Below are 21,651 nucleotides of genomic sequence, written 5' to 3'. Positions count from 1 at the left end.
GATTAAGAATAGAAAAAGAAAGATGAACTAAATTAGAAGAGAGAATATTTGAAGGTAATGCTTGATACATTATTTGTATATGTTTTGATAGTAGAGACTTATTTATGATAGATACTCTCACATAAATATTATATATGTATATATGTATGTACATACATGTATATATGTATGTACATATATATAGCTACTCTATAATCCAGAAATTCCACTTTTAAGTATCTAACTCCAGAATCGAAAAAACATTAATTTAAAAGGATGTATGCACATCAATATTCAATGTTTCACTCACTATAATAGTTAAGATTTGTACTCAACCTAGATGTCCAATAACAGATCACTGAATCATGAAGATGTGGTATATATACACAATGGAAAACTACCCAGCTGTTAGAAATTGTGGAAGCATGCAGTTCACTTCAACATTGTTGGAACTGAAAAATATTTTGCTAAATGAATTAAGCCAGAAGAAGATTGATAAACATAGGTTATTACTTACATGTGGTGTTTGAGTAATTGGATGAGGAAGTGCAACGGTTCAAGGGCGTGATGCCTGGATCATCCTTGGCCCCAGAGTATAGGGTAAAGAAATACTGTGAATGGGAAGGGGAAAAAAGAGAGATGAGAGAAAATGGGAGTAAGGGTCAAGGAGACCCAGACAAATTGGTGATGTTTATTAGTTATAGAGCTGAATAGCAAAACCTAAAAGTCAATAATCCTGAAATCAAGAGATCCAAGCTTTAACAACCAAGTTTAAAAGGTGTCTGTCAAGTTGGCAGGCTGGGATTAGGCTGGGATGGTCCAAGAGGGAATCTGGCAACACTGGGTGGAGGGAAACTGACACTGGTGGTGGGATTGATGATAAAATATTGTATGTCAGAAACCCAACTATGAATGACTTTATAATCCATGGTCTTTGATATAATATTTTGAAAAAAATTAATAAAAAATCTTAAATTATGTTTTTTAAACTAGTCCAAAAGTGGCATATCATCTCACTCTTGTCATTTTCTCTGTGAGATTTCTCTTGTCACTTCCTAAATTAGTTGCACAACTGCTTTTTATATTGACTTTCTATTATGTTAAATTAGCTTTCATATTTTATATAGTCTATGTTTTGTTACTTCATCTAAGTTTTGTGTGCAGTATTTGGTTACTGAAATAAGATAGAATCATAATTTAAGATTTATAATCTATAAACTAAGAAATTATGTTAGAATGACCTATATTTTCTCTTTTATTTTTATGTTGTTGGAAAACATACTTATCTGCAATAAACAGACATACCGGATGTGTAATATGGACGGTTTTATAAGTACATTTATAAAAATTAATCCTCATGGTTTATCTAAATCAACATTTTATTCCAAATTATTTAACATCTCAATTAAAATCTTCATGTTTAATCAAAGCAAATAATATTGGAATCATCATTATAGCTAGATGCTAGAGTAGACACATGGTATAATAATAAACAGAAGATGTGCTGGGTACGTATCCAAGTGCTTATTATCTTCTTTAATTATAAAAATAGCTGAGATAGCTATTATTTCTCCTGCTCTTCGAATGAAGGAATTAACTAGAATATGAGTTAAGAGCTTGCTAGTAATCACGCAATTAGTAAGTGACACAGTGAGAACTGAAATTCCATTGGCCCTACTCCAAATTTTGTTGTCATTGTTGCCTCAGGGAGATGTTCATTTAGGCAGATTTCGTTATAAGTAATCATATAGGGAATAGAATTTATCTTTCATGCAGATTTTATATAGATCGTAAATTAAAGTAGAAATAGCAAAATGTTAAATAATGATGACAAAACATTTTCTATTAGCTTAGTTTTCATCTTGAATCCCCTTAAGATTTAAAAGATATTTTCAAAAGCTCTACAAACACAGAACAAGTACTGAAACAAAAATTATAAAACAAAATGTCATATCCACTTTATAAATTCACAATCCACTTAGGTTACAATGGTTAACTATATATATATTTTTAAAAAAAAATTTCATCTTGAGTAACAACTTCTTAAACTCAAAAATCAAGGGAACGTGCATTAGTGACACAGCGATGTTTGATACTATAACTTCACTTTGCTAACTGTGATGTCAAGTTGACTGCATTTAAGTTTGACAGTTTCCTTCTCTATTTTTTGGCAGAATTATAAACCAGAAACTTATCAGGTTTATAAAATGTATATTTTAATATTCTAATCTATGCTTTATCATTTAGTATATATGCAATTATATTTATCTGTGAATATATTTTGAAAAGCTATCAACTATTAGTTACTCTTATTTATAGAAATATGTAAAAATCTGTTAAAAAACACTTATAGATATATTTAAATATGTACCAGTATATTAAAATCTTTCCAACTATGACTATAAAATTTTAGCATATTGCATTGCTGTAAGGCAATTAATTGACATTTATATGCATTTTTAGGTATTTACCAATGTTTGTAAATAAATAGCTTATGGTATTCAATTTTATACAGAAATTATAACTAATATTATAATCTGTATGAAGATTATTCTAAAAGAAAATGTTGTAGTTGGCTTTTCTAATCACATTACTCAGTTTACAGGGTTGAATAATATTATTTTAAGTTGTCACTATAATCTCGTTGAAAAGTATACCATGAAAAGGGTGATGGAGAGATAGTATAGGAACTAAAGCACTTTTATTCAGCATGGGTCAATGTTAGCACCATACCCTTCACTATATAGTTTGGAGTATCAAGAGCACTTCGAAGAGTGACCCCTAAGAACAGTCAGATATAAAAAATTCGTTTTTTCCATTTCTAATGGTAGTAACAGTAGAATTCCAGAATAAGCTTTCTTTCATATGGCAGGGCATAGTAACCCTGCATTGCAGTAACATAAATTTACTGCCCTTCCTTAGGAATTTATTCCTCTTAGCGAAAGCACAACGGGTAAGGCGTTTGCTTGGTCAACCCGGGTTCAATTCCTTTCTCCCTATTGGAAAGCCCAGAAAGCTAATGAGAGTATCTCACCCATACAGCAGAGCCTGGCAAGCTATCTGTGGCATATTCGATATGCCAAAAACAGTAACAACAAGTCTCATCACAGAGACGTTACTGGTGCCCGCTTGAACTTATCGATGCGCAATGGGATGACAGTGATACAGTGACAGTGACAATTCTATGTCAAAGCTAAGCTCATTTTGATCGTCTTGACTGCCTTTTCTTCAATTGTTTCTCTTCATATGAAGTCACAAAGATCTTTGATGATGACTTTCTTGCTGATGATGGCTTCTTGCTTATTAGTAATTAATAGCAATATGGTTTGTCTGGGAAGTATATATAGAATCTAGTATCCTGATTCAGGAAGTGTCATGAAGAAGGATTAAAGAAGAATTTTCTATTATGGGTAGGTTCCAAAACACCAAATGGAGGAAAGTCATCAATGGGATTTTCAGAAGAATTTTATATTTATCTTTACTTAATGACTAGTTATTTAAATGATAAAAAAAGAACACACTCTGTATGTTTTTTATGAAATTGCACCTTAGGTGCAATTGGGATTTAAATTCATGTAGGATGTTGTAAGAAACAATTGGGATTTAAGTTCATGTAGGATATTGCAAGAAGAGAAGGAAAAGATACTTTAACTTGTATACAAAGATAGGCCGTTAAATCAGTCAGAACAAAATACTCTGTAGTAGCCCACATGATTGGATTGGACATGTCTCTTTTAGTATGCACATCTATGATAAAGAGAGAGAGAAAGAGAGTAGTTCAATTGATCACTGTCATACCACAGCTCATCGATTTGTTCGAGCAGGCACCAGCAATGTCTCTCATTGAGAGACTTATTGTTACTGTTTTTGGCATATCCAATATGCACGGGTAGCTTGCCAGGCTCTCCCACGCAGGCTTGAAACTCTCGGTAGATTGCCGGGCTCTCCGAGAGGGGAGGAGGAATTGAACTCGGGCCAGCTGCATGAAAGGTGAACGCCCAACCCCTGTGCTACATGATTGGATTATAAAAAATAAGTATAGAAAAGGTCAGTAGGAAATTATATAATCTGTCATATGAACAAAAAGTTTGCAGTTGGACTAATAATGTAAATATTTCTGCCTGTGAGAACCTAGAAGATATTTTTTAGTTTCTATATTGACTAGTTGTAAACTGCAGGTTGGAACAATAAGAAAAAGCTCCAGGTAAGTTAGGAGTGAGCAAAAGCCTACTATGATCTTTGAAAAACATTGCAGAAGTGTCAAATATTTTTGGAAGTGAATAATTTCCATATCCAACTTCTCCTAGTCATTAATGAATTGGTAAAATTTTAGGTATTTAGTGTATTCATTAACACATAAGCAGTATTGAAGCATATGATATTATATGATGAGTCCTGGTTGAGAAAAAACCTCTGGGTAATTTTCACTGGGAACATCTAATATAATTTTAAGTGATTTTAGCCCTTTAATTGAAACAAGAGATGCCTGGAGGTTACAGAATTGGGTTAAATAAAATTTATTGTGTACAAATCTAAAACCACTGCAAGACTGGTCAAGATAAGAAAACTATAAAGATATAGAACTGCCTGTTTATCACAGTTCTCCATCTTTCCCAGCAAAACCCACATATATCTAAACAGATCTTTTACATAGGAAAAAAATTGCATGTATTAAGATAATAGTTGTAGGCATCCTTTCATTGGAAACAGCACTGGATTTCACAAAGACCTAGATGACTTTTTATTTAGTCACTAATGTGAAGAGGTAGGGGCCCCATTCTGTACTTGAATACAGGTTTCTGTTTGCTACCAAGGTACTATGTTAGTAAAAGATTAATTTTGCTGTTATTGATTTCATAATTTTATAGTGCACATTTTCTCAGACTCCTGTGCTCATTTCACTTCTCTTCTTCATAATGTATGGCAATTATGACTTCTGCACGTCATTCCTTAGATAAAGAAATGCTACAAAAATGAACATAGCATTTGTTAACAATGTACATTCACATAAATATAAGTAAATTAAGCTAGCAGCACTAACACCCAGAATGAAACAATGGTATATAATTTAAATAACAACGTCACATACTGTTGAATGTTATTTTGTAATTTGTCAAAATCAATGACAAATTCTTGTCGAAACTTGATGTGTTAAAATTTATTTTGACATTCTGTATTTAACTGAAATTTAAATGAAGAATGTTTATTTCAATAATACTTGATAGGCAGTCTGAGGGATGAATAAAAAGTAAACTAAACGTCATCTACACCTTTCCAGAGGAAAATAAGGAAAAGATGTAGTAACTGATATATTGTTTATGGTTAGAAGTAAAACATTGATATTTCCCTTTGGACCCTGCTGTGGAGCGAGCATGATGGAAGAGCCCAAGGAAGCGCCCTTGGGCTCCAAACAGCTCACTGAACTAATTCCGGCATGGGACCAGAGACCCCACTGTGCGCTGAAACAGTGGGAGCCGGGCATCCCCCAATTCTTTTAACCTGTCTCTCTCTCCACACCTCCCCCCTGAGCACAGCGCAGGATCCGCGGTTTTCCTGAGCGCAAAATGGAGACGCCGAGCCTCTCTCTAGGCTTCTCCATCTTATGAGCACCATAAAAGGGTAAAAGTTTGTAGTGATGTTATTTCTGGTTGTACTTTCCCTGGACTTTATACAGAAACCCAAAACCGCGCAGCCGTGGCAGCGGCCACGCGACCTAATGTCATCTTAGCATCAGCAATATGTAATATGTCCCTTTTTAATGGGTCGGACTTTTGTGGGAGATCCTAACAAGAATAGTAAGTCTGTTGCTGAAATATTGAAGGCAATCAAAGTGGTAGCCATCTCTCTAGACTGAACTAAGCTATATCCCCACGCTGGCTGAGAAGAAATTTTCTTCTTTCTCGGGAAGAAACGCGGCGTGTCGTCAACTACAGTGTGATGTCCATTAAGCAAACAGACCTGGTGGCGCGGGAATGGGATATAAGGGGAAAAATTATGTACATGGAACAGTGGGACGCTGGTGGAATCTCGAGCCGGAGCCGATACCAGCGCAAGCCCTTCGGTTCCAGAAACTGCTTGCAGACACTCTACTAGTCTATCAACTAAGCCAGAGCCCCACGCCTGCCGATGACGGGAAATAACCATCCTTTTCGTTTTTTTTTCCCTTGTCAGGCAGCGTGGCGATTACTAAACAGGCGTGAACTCGGTGGCGCGGGGCAAGGGGGAAAAAGAAAAGTTATGTAACAAACAGCGGGACTTAATATCTCTATATTCTTAGCAGTGGAGAACTATCAAATGCCTCCTTGGCAATAGGACTGCTTTCCTTTTTTGGGGGAAACCCCAACAACGGTAGTGAGTTGTGTGTTGAAACATGGAATGTAATCGAGATAAGGCATAAACAAAGTGAAACTTATCATGTACAAGGGTGGGGACTGGGGAGGTGGGAGGGGGCGGCAGGTATACTGGGGGGGTTGGTGATGGAAGATGGGCACTGGTGAAGGGAAGGGTGTTTGAGAATTGTATAACCGACATAATCCTGAAAACTATGTAACCCTCCACATGGTGATTCAATAAAATTAAAAAAAAAACATTGATATTTAATAGATTCAAAAGAAATAAAATGATTTAATCCTTTGAACATTATGTTACTTAGAACAGCAAAGTCAAGTAACAAATTAGATGGAATAAATATAGAGTTCAATTTAAAAATACAAACAACCACTTAAAATGTTCAAAAATGAAATAAAATCATTGCCACTGCCATCCCATTGCTCATCGATTTGTTCAAGCGGGCACCAGTAATGTCTCTTTTTGTGAGACTTATTTTACTGTTTTTGGCATATCGAATACACCACAGGGTAGCTTGCCAGGCTCTGCTGTGCAGGTGCGATACTCTCAGTAGCTTGCCGAGCTCTCCGAGAGGGGCGGAGGAATCCAACATGGGTTGGCCGCATGAAATGCGAATGCCCTACCGCTGTGCTAGCTCCAGCTCAAAATAAAATCAATGATATAAAATAAATGTATTGGGTTAATTATTAAATATGTATTATATGAATTATTAATCAAAAGAGATTATTTAGAAGGAGAAAGGCAAGCACTATATGATCTGTCTCCTTCGTGTAACATGGAACACAGAACAAAAGAACAGATAAGTCCAAACACAACTGAGCTTTAGACTCTACATATAGAACTGAGGCTGTGGATTGAGTGGAATAAATGTAGAGAAAAATGTGTCGAAAAATTGTGTTGGAGGGAGGTTAATACTTTGTTGTTGGGTATGGTTTGGTAACATGAATTTTGGAATGTTTTAAAATTATACTCCTAAAATATGTAAAGTTCATTAAAGCAAAATTCTCTCAAAGAAAAAGTAAAAATATTAGGAAACATTATATTGACTTATTTATTAAATAACTTGATAATTAAAATATTAAACATTTTGTGATCTTACTTAACTACACTAAATTAGTTAAAAGCATTTTTACTGCCTCTCAGTAGTTAGTAAAAGTGCACTCAATTCTTAGATTCTATCACACATATTTAATCAGAATAATGCATTTCACTTTGACACAAGTGGTACAGTAAATACACCAAATTTGGAGAAATTATATAGAAATTAAATATTTGTGGTAAATTGTATTTTATTATTTTTATTATTATTATTATGTGGAGAGAGAGTTATGGAGTGATAGTACAGTGGGCATTTGCCTTGCACATGGCCAAACCGGGTTAGATTCCTCTGTCCCTCTTGGAGATGCTGGAAAGATACCAAGAGTATCTTGGCTGCACATCAGAGCCTGCCAAGCTCTGTGGTATATTAGATATGCCAAAAACAGTAACTAGTCTCACAATGAAGACATTACTGGTGCCCACTCAAGCAAATCGATGAGCAACAGGATGATAGCGATAGTGATAAATTATGTAGAGACCTTGGGCCAGTCCTTGCAGTACTCAGGTATTAATTTTGGCTTTGCACTCAGGAATCCCTCCAGGCAATGCTCCAGGACACAGGGTCTAACCATCAATATATTTTAAATACTTTATAATTTCAAAAACAAATCCATCTTACTTTTAAATAGTACATCAGTAATGGAGTGATAGCACAGCGGTTAGGCATTCGCCTTTCATGCGTCCTACCCGAGTTTGACTCCTCTGCCCCTCTCAGAGAGCCTGGCAAGCTACCGAGAGTATCAAACCCGTGCGGCAGAGCCTGGTAAGCTACTCCTGTGTATTGGATATGCCAAAAACAGTAACAGTAAGTCTCTCAATTAGAGACATTACTGGTCCTTGCTTGAACAAACGGATAAGCAACAGGATGGCAGTGACAGTGACAGTGACATCAGTAATGGAAGCACAAAATTAAATCCAAGACGTAATGTTCTAATTTATAAACTACTCTGTAATGATATTTCAAAGTCAATTCCCCTTTGTGTTTATCTTAAATGTTGAGTATAGTTGATATTATATTATTTTCAGTTCTCCAACATAATAATTCTATAATCATGCATTGCAAAAATATAACCACAATTAATATAAAATAATTAATATAATTAGACCCAGATGACCACCAACTGGGAGCTCCTTAGCACTATTGTGGCAACGTGGAAAGATGCCATCCTTGACAACATCTAGGAGGAATATGATAGACTGGTTCAGCACCACCATGACTGCATGAAGAATGCCTAGAGTAGAAAAGCCATAAACAGACGCTTCTCTCCAGAAAGTCTCTAGCTCATTCTCCAACGTGGTTTGGCACGAGCCTCAAGCAACCACAACATGACGTCCGAGCTCACAAAGCTGTGCAGAGAAGAGGTAAAGGAAGACGTCAAAAAGAGAAGAGCAGCAATGTTGGCCTATGAGGCAGAAGCCAGGAAAAGTAATCGCAATGCTCACCTGTCCTTTCCCAACTACAAGACCAAGATGACTGCCCTTCAACGTCCTAATGGATCCATCACATCTTCCAGAAGTGCAATAGAGAGGATAATTCATGGCTTCTACTCGAATCTTTTTGACAGCCACGTCCACCTGCCCACATACCAAATTCTGCAGGATGGATATGACATTCCCAACATCGTCCCTTCTGAAATCTGACTAGCCATTTCATAGGTAATGACGTGTACAGCACCCAGTTCAGACAAGGTCAGAATACGCCATGGGTAGCTTGCCAGGCTATACCATGTGGGGGGGATTCTCTCAGTAGCTTGCTGGGCTCTCTGAGAGGGATAGAGGCCTTTAGGGCAGCCTCTAATCACCCTTACAGGTGCTCCCAGTCTACTGAATGCAAGCTTTTGGTCAACTGGCCTGTTGTAACAATCTGCACGATGACAAACCTGTCTGCATCTCTGGGCAGCACCTGGATATTCACTCTTCGCTGGTGGGCATCACTGCCACCCCCCCGTGATGATGAGGCAGTGAACCATCAAAAGGTTGGTTCACTGGTTGGCTGATGCGGCAGAAGCCGGGGAAAGTATTCACAATTCTTGCCTGTCCTTCGCCAACTACAAGACCAAGATGACTGCCCTCTGATGTCCTGATGGATCTATCACATCTTCTAAAAAGGCAGTAGAGAAGGTTATCCACGACTTCTACTCTAATCTCTTTGATAGCCACATCCACCTGCCAAAAGACCAAATTCCGCAGGATAGATATGTCATTACCAGTGTTCTCCCATCTGAAATCCAACGTGCCATTTTGTCGGAAAAGAAGTATACAGCACCCATTCCAGACAAGGTCAGACCCAAACACCTGAAGAATCTGCTACTAGTACTCATTAATACACTGGCTCGGCTCTTCACATGCTACCTGTCAAAATGCAAGATTCTGCCCCAATGGAAAACCAGCAGGACTGTCCTGTTATACAAGAAGGGAGACATCCATGATATTGGCAACTATCACCTAATCTGCCTATTGTCTGTCGTCTACAAGTTGTTCACTCGAGTCATCCTGAATAGAACAGGCAGAACACTAGACAAAGGACAACCATGTGAGCAAGTTAGATTCCATAAAGGATTCAGCACGATTGACCATATCCACACAGTGACAAAGCTCATTAAAGTTTCACGAGAGTGCAAGATGCCACTCTGTCTAATGTTCATCAATTTAAAGAAGGCCTTCGATTCTGCTGAGAATTAAGTGGTCATCGAAGACCTAGCCAAACAGGGTGTTCAAACTAAGTACATCAAGATTATCTGAGAGCTATATTATGGATTCACCACCAGGATCTCACCATTCTATAAGGAAGTGATCATTGATGTAAGGAGAAGAGTGCGGCAGGGTGATACCATTTCATCAAAACTCTTCAGTGCCACCCTCGAGAACATCATGCGATGACTGGAATGGGAAGGAATGGGAGTGAAGATAGATGGTCGGCAACTACACCACCTCTGCTTCACTGATGACATTGTTCTCATAACACCAAACATTAGCCAAGCAGCACAAATGCTGGCCAACTTCGACCTTGAGTGTGGAAAATTCGGATTGCAGCTGAATCTCACCAAAACAATGTTCATGAAAAACAAACTAGTCCCTGACATTCCATTTTTTCTCAATGGGATGAACATCTCCAAATGCAGCAGCTATGTTTACCTGGGTGGAGAGCTCAACATGAGGAAAAATTTGGTGCCTGAACTGCACAGGAGGAAGAGAGCAGCATGGAATGCCTTCAATAGCATCAGAGAAGCATTGAAGAGGGCAAAGAACTTCCGGTTTCAGGCACATCTTTTCAACTCCACTGTTCTTTCTGCACTAACATATGCCTCAGAGACCTGGACCCTACGAAAACAGGACAAGAAGGGTATTCAGGTATCCCAAAGAGGAATCGAAAGAGCTATGCTTGGAGTATCATGCTTCACTCAAGTCAGTGAAGGAATCCGGAGTTTGACCTCCATTGACGGTTAAGAATCAGGAACGTTGTCTCTTTGCCAAGGTGTCAACAATCAGATGTAATGTGATTCAGAGATGACTGCTGCACTAGAGCTGTTACCAACTGGATTCCATGGGATGTCAAAAGAGTGCGTGACCATCCACCTACGAGATGGTCAGACTTCTTCGTCAAAACCCTGAATGAACAGTTTGAGACTCCTCCTGTTCCTAGAGCAAGCAGTTACCATTGGGCTACACTAGCACAGGACGGGGATGAATGGAGATGTTACTGGCGCTGTTAGAGCAAATCTAAGATCTACTGGATGACAAGTGATACAAGTGATACAAGTTATACAAGAATGTAATTAGTATCTTCAAATACAATCATAATCTTTTCTCCCCCTTTTTTTTAGAATTTGTAAAATCTACTCTGTTAGCAACTTTAAAATAAGCATAAGAGAATTAGGCATAGCCACTTCGCTATACCTTAAATACAATGAATTATTTATCTCATAACCAGGGTCTGTACCTTGCAAACTTAGTAACATTATTTTTGAACAACAGATATTATTAAACAATAGACATTCATTTTTAAAAATAGGTGTTTGGATCATTTTATTGTCTTACAAACTTCAAAGAGCATAATTACAGAAACCTAGATTATGTAGTCTCTTTTGTTATTAGGCTCTATGCTATGTAATATATTGGATTTTCTTTTATATGTGTAATATATTTAATCAAATATGATTAAGACAAGGATGATACTATCAATATTATCTATTGTATTTTTAGTATCCTTTATAGATCTAATTAATTCTGTTTACCTGAAGAATTTTGACTATAATGATCACTTATTTTTCTAGCACTTCTAACTTAAAACAGATATTTCAGTAAATCAAATTTTCCCAGTTATTTATATCAAAATGCATAAAATATATTTTTATCCGGGATATGAAATTTCAGTATAGTCACAACAAGTAAGCTTATTGGCAAATGTTTTCATTCATAAAGATTGCCAAATTCAAGTGCTTGGGTTCCAGCCAAATCCTTAGCAATGAGGCAATGCTCATTATAACACAGCCTACTGGGTAAGACTTTCAGAAAAAACAAATGACTGCAGGATGACAGTCTAATACGGTGAAATGGGGAAGGAAAACCACTAGGACACAGCACGCAGGAAAAATGCCACAGGCAGTCACTGAGGCACAACAGCACACAACATGATGTTGCAAGGGAGTGTGGAGAAACAGCAGTGGATCAACCATGCAGCAACCATTATCATGAAAGGGTGATGTATGGGGAGTAAAGGCATCAGTTACCCAGTGCAGAGAGAGGAAGGCGCATTGCATGAAACATCCCCTCTCAGAGCAATTGAAGAGTTGACCTTTATGAGGTGTTTTAAGGGAATCAGTAGTCCTTGAAGCACATTTATAAAAATAAACAGCATCAATACTTTTTTTTAAATTGCTAAGATCAATGTAGCACAAAAACATAATGTCTCTTATTGGGATGGAAGAAGCACTTTAGTACTTGATTTTAGAAAAAAATTCAGATTTAGCATTTTATAATAAGTAGATACTTAAGTTCTTAAAAATTCTAACTTAATCATATCCATTGCATAACATGATAATTGGTGATATTTGCATTCTAAAATACTTTCATTATTTTAAGTAGAATATTTCTGCAAGCATATTAATTTTATTTTACTAATTCCATCATTTTATCTGTCATCAAAATGTATTTCTCTAAAACCTCCACTGGTTAAAAAAAAGTGCTACGTGCTAAGTCCTGTGTGTGGGAATTCAGTCCTGAGCTATTAATATTTAATGGAAAATTATTTCCATTTTATGGTTTTATAGTTTAATTGTATTTTATAGTATGAGCCAAAATTCCAAATTACAGTGCACTTTCTTACATTCCTTAACTTGCCAATTTTCACGATGCAAAATATTCTATTCCTCTTTATTATTTATATTTTTATTCCAACAGAAACTTTTTTCTATATATCAAATAATGTTATATAATTTATTTTCTAAAACTATCTGTGCTCTTACAGTAACTAAATCAGAGAGGGTGGCGGGCTTTAGAGGGAAATTTTTCATAAATAGAAATCATTATAGATTCTTTAATCTTCATGGGATCTGTAATATTGTGGGGAGAAAGTGAATATAAATGATCTTAATAAAGTACAATAACTTGATGCTACAACAATTTATTGTAGTTATAAAATGAGAAACAGCAATTCCAACTGAAATTCTTAGTATTTGCTTATAGAGAATGTAAAAATTGTATCAGCTCACAGGAACGGGCACACTCCTGGCAAAAAGGTACTATAACAAACATTTATCTCCTACTTGTATTATGAGAGTGTAGAGAAAGTAATTCATCAAAATTTTACATAATTATAATATTTTATAAAAACAGTTTTAGAAATGCTTTGTAGTAGAAATCTAAGAATACAGAGATAGTGGCATCACAGAAATTACAACAATAAATAAAGACAATAGTTTGGGGTTTGACCCCAGCTAAAGATTGTTTGTGAAAAGCCAAGGATATGACTTACATTGGGTAGTTTTAAAATTTAATTTCCTTCAATATAAATCCTTCCTCACAACTTCTGCTAAGTTTTAATAATTTAATTATTTCTTGTCACTCATTTTTGTATGGAAACTGGTTTGACATCTTTCATAGAAAATAGTTTACTCAAGATCATGATTCACATAAAACTATTATCATATTTTCTAGTTAATTTAGACATTTGAAAACAAGGTTATATTGTATAGCTCAAAATATCAAAGCCTAAACAACTATTATATAAATGTTTCTGTACTATCTATAAGCTAGCAGATGCTGATTGAATTCCAAAGTGTGTATTTTAATTTATACTAAATATTTTTTAATATAATGTAGTACATTCTTACCTATAAAAAGATTGTAGAAATACATTGTAAAAATAACCAATGTTGTATAAAATAAGTTGTTTCTTTCTTTCTTTCTTTCTTTCTTTCTTTCTTTCTTTCTTTCTTTCTTTCTTTCTTTTTTTTGCTTTTTGGGTCACACCAAGTGATGCTCAGCATTTACTCCTGGCTCTGCACTCAGGAATTACTCTTGGCGGTGCTTGGAGTAATGGGATGCTGGGGATTGAACCTGGGTTGGCTGTTTGGAAGTCAAACCCTCTACCTATTGTACTATCACTCCAGCCCAAAATAAGTTATTTTCATGTGGTAGAAAGGTCTAGATCACACCTTACATGCATAAAATATTTGTTTCAAAATATCTCTGGCACTCAAAGATAAACACACAAACTAGAAACCATAAAATATAGGTAGAAAAATAAGTGTGCTATTAAAACAAAAGAAAATCACTTTCCAGTGTTTATAAAATTAAAACACATAATCATTTATTTTTATATCTTGTGGAAAGATTGGACTGGAGTTATAGCACAGCAGGTAGGACCTTTGCCTTGTGTGCGGCTGACTCGGGTTTGGTTTCTCTGTCCCTCTAGGAGACCCCAGCAAGCTACCGAGAGTATCCTTCCCGGATGGCAGAGCCTGGCAAGCTACCTGTGGTATATTCGATATGCCAAAAATAGTAACAAGTCTCACAATGGAGACATTACTGGTGCCTGCTCAAGCAAATTGATGGACAATGGGACGACAGTGCAACAGTGCTACAGATGGCAAATAAGTTGACATTCTATACTAGCTGCCTCCTTCTGAAATTCGTTTGTGTAAAAATAAGGTATTATGGCCTAGATATTCTTTCTCTTTTAATTTTTTTTTAATTATTGAATCACTGTGAGATAGTTACAAGCTTTCATGTTTGGGTTACAATCTCACAATGATCAAATACCCATCCCTCCACCAGTGCACATTCCCCACCACCAATATCCCCAGTATACTCCCACTTTCCCACCCTCCCCCTGTCTCCATGGCAGAAAATATTCCCCATACTCTCTCTACTTTTGGGCATTATGGCTTGCAACACAGACACTGAGATGTCATCATGTTCTGTCCATTATCTACTTTCAGCACACATCTCCCATCCCAACTGATTCCTCCAGCCATCATTTTCTTAGTGATCCCTTCTCTATTTCATCTGCCTTCTCCTCTCCGCTCCTGAAGCAGGCTTCCAGCTATGGGTGAATCCTCCTGGACCTTGTATCTACTCGCCATGGTTGTCAGCCACTTGTGATATTATTCTATACTCCACAAATGAGTCGAGTCCCTCAATGTCCATTCCTCTCTTTCTGACTCATTCCACTTAGGATGATACTCTCCACGTCTTTTTTTTTTTATAAGCAAATTTCATGACTTAATCTCTCCTAAAAGCTGCATAGTATTCCATTGTGTAGATGTAACAAAGTTTCTTCAACCAGTCATCTGTTCTTGGGCACTTGAGTTGTTTCCAGATTTTGGCTATTGTGAACAGTGCTGCAATGAACATATAGGTGCAGATGTCATTTCTACTGTGATTTTTTGCTAGATATTCTTTAACCAGAATTCTCAGATGAAAACAGAATAGATCCTTTCAATGATAATAAAATGGATGGAATCACAAGGCTGTATTTAGTTTTAGAAATGGTGAACGGTGACAGAATTAATGTCAATCTTTTTTGTACCATGATTTTTGTTTGTTTGTTTGGGGACCACCTTGTGTACTCAGGGGTTATTTCTGGCTCTGTTCTGAAATAGTGCTGATATCACTATCAGCACAATAATGAAGTGCTGAAATCACTATCAGCAATGAAGAGCAGGTGTGGGAGGGGAGGTTAGGCAGGGATTTGTGGTGCTGGGGATCAAACTATGTGAGCTGTGCAAGGGAAGACCATTAACCCTTGCACTGTATCCCTGGCTCTATTGTGATATAATTAAAGTCCAGTTCTCATGGATTGCCTTTAGGAAAGAGTTCTCCCCTCTATTTATTTGCATTTGGAAAACAAACAGTAAATTTAAGACCATACACTATGAATTATATAATTCTGTCACCCACGGTGACATCAGGAAGGATTTGGAGAAATCCCCCAAAGCCACAAAATCTTGATTATTTCTTCTGTTACTAAACTTGCAATATCTTTTACTGCACCAAGGAGCAGATGCAATATACTACATTTTATAGGCTACCTAACTTTCAAGGACTCTAAATGTAAGTCAATTCTCAATTTATGTGCTTAGAACTAATGTTTCATTGCAATCTTGCTTACCTCTGAACAACCTCATTATCAATAGCATTAAATACAATTATTGGTTATTATAATCATATCACTTTATACAAACATCTATATGTTTATACTTTATATAAACATCTATATATTTATATATTTAATTACACAGAAATGAACATACATGTACATTCTAGTGCCATTAAAGAGTAACACTATCAGCATTAATGTTATATATATGTTCATTTCTGTTTCTAATTTGGCCCCAAATTTATTTTATTTTCAGTACTTTCATATTTAACTAATAACTTTGTCAACTATTTATGTGACTAATGCAGTCTTGAATTTAATTTATTTATAATCTTTCTTTCCAGACTTGACATTTTTCCAATTTCTATTTCTAATGTGTAATATAATGTTTAATTGATTGTTCCTACTTTAAAATGTCAGGAATCTCACTCTGCCAATACTTTTATACAGAACAAAATAGATATAAATATAACACATTTAAATTGACTAAGTAAGAACAGAACTAGATAGCACTAGTCAAATGTTTTAGGAGATGAATATGCAATAAAAGTAAATTTGACATTTAAAATTTATATGGTAGACAAATAGAAAAAACCTACCTGCTAAAGACAGCAGAATGAAATAAAAATCTCATAGTTGTATTGTTATAAATATAACTTCTAACACCATTTTATTAGACAAGGAATTATATTTATGTAATACATGACAGTGACAGTAATACATGGAAATCAATATAATTTGTTGAAAGATAATAGCTCAAGGATGTCATCAACACAAGCATCTCCCTCATTTTGGATATTTTTGTATCAATATTTTATTTAAAATTTTAATTTCAAATGATAAAGTAAATATAACACAATACTATTATAAAGCAATAAAAACAAATGTACTCAGATGTTATAATATTAATTATAAATGATTCTACTAAATATTAAAAACACAAATGAATCAATAAAATCATACTAAATTAATATATTGTACAAAGTAGACTGATGGACATCATTAATTTAGATGGTAGGTGGGAGGGCATGATGTTGACCAAATGGCCCATATTTTTTCTCTTTATTTTCTTATTCGTTTGTTTGTTTTCATTTGGAGGCAAACACCCAACAGTGTTCAAATCTTACTCTTCGTTCTGTGCTCAGGATTTTGTTCTTGTCGGTGTTTTGGCTGTATGAGCAGACCATGTGTGTACTGGGAACTGAGTCAGCATCTGCCAAATGCAAAGTAAGTACTGTGCCCTCTACACAATCTCTCTGGACCCATAGTCCACATTTTTACCACATCACTCCTTAGTGAACTTCCAGCACTGCTAGGATGACAGAGGAGCACTGAATATTCAGTCTCTCACTCCCAGTACAGCACAATGATTGCAGTTAACAACACTATGTTGTAGACTGGAAAGTTAGAATAAATGTAGGCTTAAATATTTTCATTAAAACACTAACAACAAAATGGCGAGAAAGTGAAATGGATGCTAGATTAAGCACTTGGCATTACTTAACCATACTAAATCAATGCTGTAAGCTTTTAACAATATTTAATAGATCAAATAATCATATTATATACTTTGAGATACACAATTTTGTCCTTAGAATTTGATGCCGATACAGTTGGCATCAATAAACAATTTATTGTGTATCTACCCAATAGATGGTTAGTCAAAAAAATGAAATGATTTAGGAGTAGGAAATGGTTCTCTTAGATACTTATACCAAGTGAAATATATCATAATACTTAAAACATACAATTTTCTTGCAGCCATATAGTGTACAAGAAAATTCTAACTATATATCACATGAGAAAGTAAATTAATGGTTTCTTGGAATAATGTAAATAAATGGAAAAACAGGTTACAAAAAGACACAAAGAAATTTTATAAGAAACTTATATAGTTCTTATCTTGATTATGATGATGTTTTCAAGTGTATTCCAATATCATTTTTTTCTACTTGGATATTTAAATATAGGCAGATTTTCTATGTAAATTATCTTTCTCTCTCTCTGTTCCCCTCTCTTTTCAAATTTTTGGTCCATTCCAGGTCAGCTATTTTAAGACTAGTGTTTTATTTGCTCTGGTATCTCTCTAGCACTACAAAAATTAAATGTTAGTAACACTTTATTAAAAAAATTAATAGAAGACAATCTTCTAACATGATACCACTGTTAGAATGAGAACCAGTAATTTATATTTCTAGAAGCAATATCTCAATTTTTATTTAACTCACCTTGGGATTTGAAATTTACTCTAGATTAACCAATTTATCTTAAAGTTTCTAAATGTTTTTACCCTCTGCACACTTACTCTGCATCTTCGGTTCTTTATATTTTAACTTTTGTATATGTTTGAAGATATATTTTGTTTATTCAAATTATTTTTAAAAAAGACAACTGAAATGTTGTTAGCTTTTCTGTAATAAATAAATAACTCAGGCTTTATTTAAAAATTCCTTTTGATATTAGAACAAAGGGGGAGAGATTCAAAGTTTTCTTCAATTTTAAGTCTGTTCTCAAAACGTTTATGTGTCTCTTTCATGATAAAAGAATTGAAGGCATGGTCTATCCACAAACTGTATAGTTACAACATGGCTTGTGGATTCTTTTAGAATCTCCAAGATTGACACTTCAAGTGTCTCCTTTCATATCCTTGAGAGAAGAAAGTTGGCAAATTTGTACTGTAACCTTAAGAGAAGAGAAAGTATGAAGAAACTAGTTCAGATCAGGGCTCTTGTCATAGCTCCCCTATAACACACAAAACAGCCAATAAGTATATGGTTTTCACATAAAACAGATGGACTCTCTACTCTCAAACCATCTTGTTAAGGCTTGTAAAACTATTGGCTGACAATGAAAAGCAGATTTTACTGCTTCACACCCATCTAGACAAAAATATGATTCTCATAAAAATTGATTCTTAATTCAGACAAAGAGATTGTTGTCTACTAAAATGAAGGATTACATCATTCATCTATGTGTTCTATTTAGAAAGACATTTCAATACAACACTGGATTCAAAATATACGATAGGCTTCCCATTCAGTAAAATAAAGGAAAAATAAGAATGATGGAACATATATCTCTAGTTTAGGCATTATTTGCAGTAACTCTAAAATATTACATGCATGGCCAAAAATTATTCTTCAATTCACTATTTCCTTCATGATCATACATCAAAAGATTTTGCCTCTGTTTTTACAGATTTGGACAAAGAAGAACAAAAATATAGAATGCAGGATAAGATGCAGAGCTGATACACATTACCACCTGATGATTTTTTTCTTGTTATGAAAGACCAGAGTTAAAACAATTTAAGTATTATAAAAGGTTCTTTGTTTGATGTTTACTTTTAATTGTAGCTGAGAGAACAAGTTACAATAGTGTTAAAGTGAATGGTTTGGATTTACAAAGTGGTTGCAACTGAATTACCACAAATTTTTGAGAGCAAACTATAAAGATTCCTGCACCACTGACCCTTGTCTCATACAGTCGGCATCTTCCTTCACCCTCAAGCCCTCAAGCCCAACACTTGAAAACTGCAGTTCTGTAGTCAAAATCCAAAGGTTTGTTATCACTAAATACTGTCAATTCCTTCATTTTGTTTCTTTGTATGCCACATAAATGATATCTTCAAGTATTAGTTTTTATTCCTTTGATTTTGCTCAAAATAAAATGCTTTAGCTCCACTTACATTGTAGCAAATGGCAGGATTGCATGTTTTCTTATAATTTCCGTGTTAAACTAAAATCAGGGATAGAATTGATTAATTTGGCTAACTAAAGTAGCAGATTTTCTTAATGAATGAATGGTACGATTGAAGACTCATCATCCCTTATCTCAGATTTTGATCCCAAATACCTGATATTATGCTAACAGTACAAGGGGCGGGGTGTGGGAGTGGGGTGGTGGTGGGATAGGCATACATTGATGGTGGAGAATGGGCACTGGTGGAGGGATGGGTACTTGATCATTGTATGACTGATAATGTAAGCTCAAAAGTTTGTAAGTCTGTAGCTGTACCTCACTGTGATTCACTAAAAAAAAGAAATTAAATTCTTAGAGAATTATAAACATGAAGCTTTATTTTATGCATGGTATAGATGTCATAATTACTTTATAAGATTGTGTGCATAATTTAATTGAATATGCATCTGAGAAATATTATTATTTTTTGGTAACACTATTATAAATTAAACTGGTGAAAAACAGTCATTCATAGAACAAATTCAAATAAGTTACTTTACCTTACCCAAATTCACTTTATTTTTATTTGCGTATCAGTTATTTTAACTAATAATGCAGGTAAGTATACTAAACATTTAAACAGATTGACAAAAGCTAAATAATTTTAAAACACATTAAAATTTAATAATATCTTGGATTTTAAAAGTTTCTGAGTATTATCAATGTGTCTGAACATGACAATTAATTTTTGACTTTTAGTCAAATACCACACAGCAATTTATAAGCACTGTTTACTAATTTTCACTAAATACCATCAAGAAAAATTATAGTTATTACTGTCATTTTACATAATTTCAGCTTTTCAGGTTTTTTTAAATACTTCAAGATTGCAACCTATTGAAAGTCAATGATGATATTAAGAAGGAAGGCAAATGTTGAATGAAATTGTGCAGAACTGTATCAAAAAGGGATTATTAGGTAAGATATTTTTCACAGTTTATGCAGAGCATGGGAATGATTGCAGAATAATTACAGCGAGCTCATAAATATAAAATTAATGGGAATTCTGGCAATTCTATAAGTATTATTTTATTAAGAATAGAAAATTCAAAGAGTTTTAAAATAATTTTATGAAGAGTAGTATCACTGTATCACTGTCATCCCACTGCTCATCAGTTTGAGAGTACTCGCCTGCATGGCAGAGACGGGCAAGCTACCCGTGGTGTATTTGATATGCCAAAAACAGTAACAAGAAGTCTCACAATGGAGACATAACTGGTGCCCACTCGAGTAAATAAAGAGTAGTATTTAAATATATTTTAAGGACTTACATAAGCAATTTTAATACTAAGGCAACATTACAATAATGAATAATAAATGTCTCATCTTCTGTATTTTACTTTATAAGAGTAACTAGGAAAGGGTCTCAATGAAGATTCCTAGTGGATGAAAATATGAGAAGATATAAAATAATAGGAACAATTTAAATGCTATAGTATTTTAAATCAGAGAGAAAAATTAATCACTGAGCTATTTCAAATGGTCCTGAAATAGGAACTATTATTTTCTTTAAACAGTGTCGTGAGAAAAATGGATGAGGGGCAGGAGTGATAGTACAGTGGGTAGGGCATTTGCCTTCCAGGCCACCGACCTTAGTTCGATCCCCAGCATCCCATATGGTCCTCTGAGCACTGCCAGGAGTAATTCCTGAGTGCATGAGCCAGGAGTAACCCCTGTGCATTGCAGGGTATCACCCAAAAAGCAAAAAATAAAAAAAGTAACAAGAAAAATGTATAAATCTTAAATCAACATTAAAGGAATTCTTTTCACTGTGTGGTTTTGTAGGCATAAGAACTAAATTTAGATATTCAAAATTTATAACAAAACATTTTTCTAGCTTTATGGAATACATGTTTATAAATGACATAATAAAACTAAAGGGA

At 34.9% G+C, this 21,651-nt stretch overlaps 1 long non-coding RNA gene across 1 annotated transcript in view; it reads left to right on the top strand.

Moving 5' to 3' along the window:
- Positions 1–19,456: 19,456 nt before the first annotated feature.
- LOC129400044 (uncharacterized) overlaps positions 19,457–21,651 on the top strand; it is a 30,578-nt gene continuing 28,383 nt past the window's right edge. Inside the window, exons 1-2 of the long non-coding RNA XR_008627388.1 lie at positions 19,457–19,587; positions 20,567–20,686. This is a non-coding gene — a long non-coding RNA (uncharacterized LOC129400044). The remainder of the gene's footprint in view (positions 19,588–20,566; positions 20,687–21,651) is intronic.

Source organism: Sorex araneus, chromosome 1 (assembly GCF_027595985.1).
Source record: "Sorex araneus isolate mSorAra2 chromosome 1, mSorAra2.pri, whole genome shotgun sequence".
NCBI lineage: Eukaryota > Metazoa > Chordata > Mammalia > Eulipotyphla > Soricidae > Sorex > Sorex araneus.
Note: the sequence above shows the minus strand (reverse complement) of the source record. Positions and strands in the feature narration are given on the sequence as shown.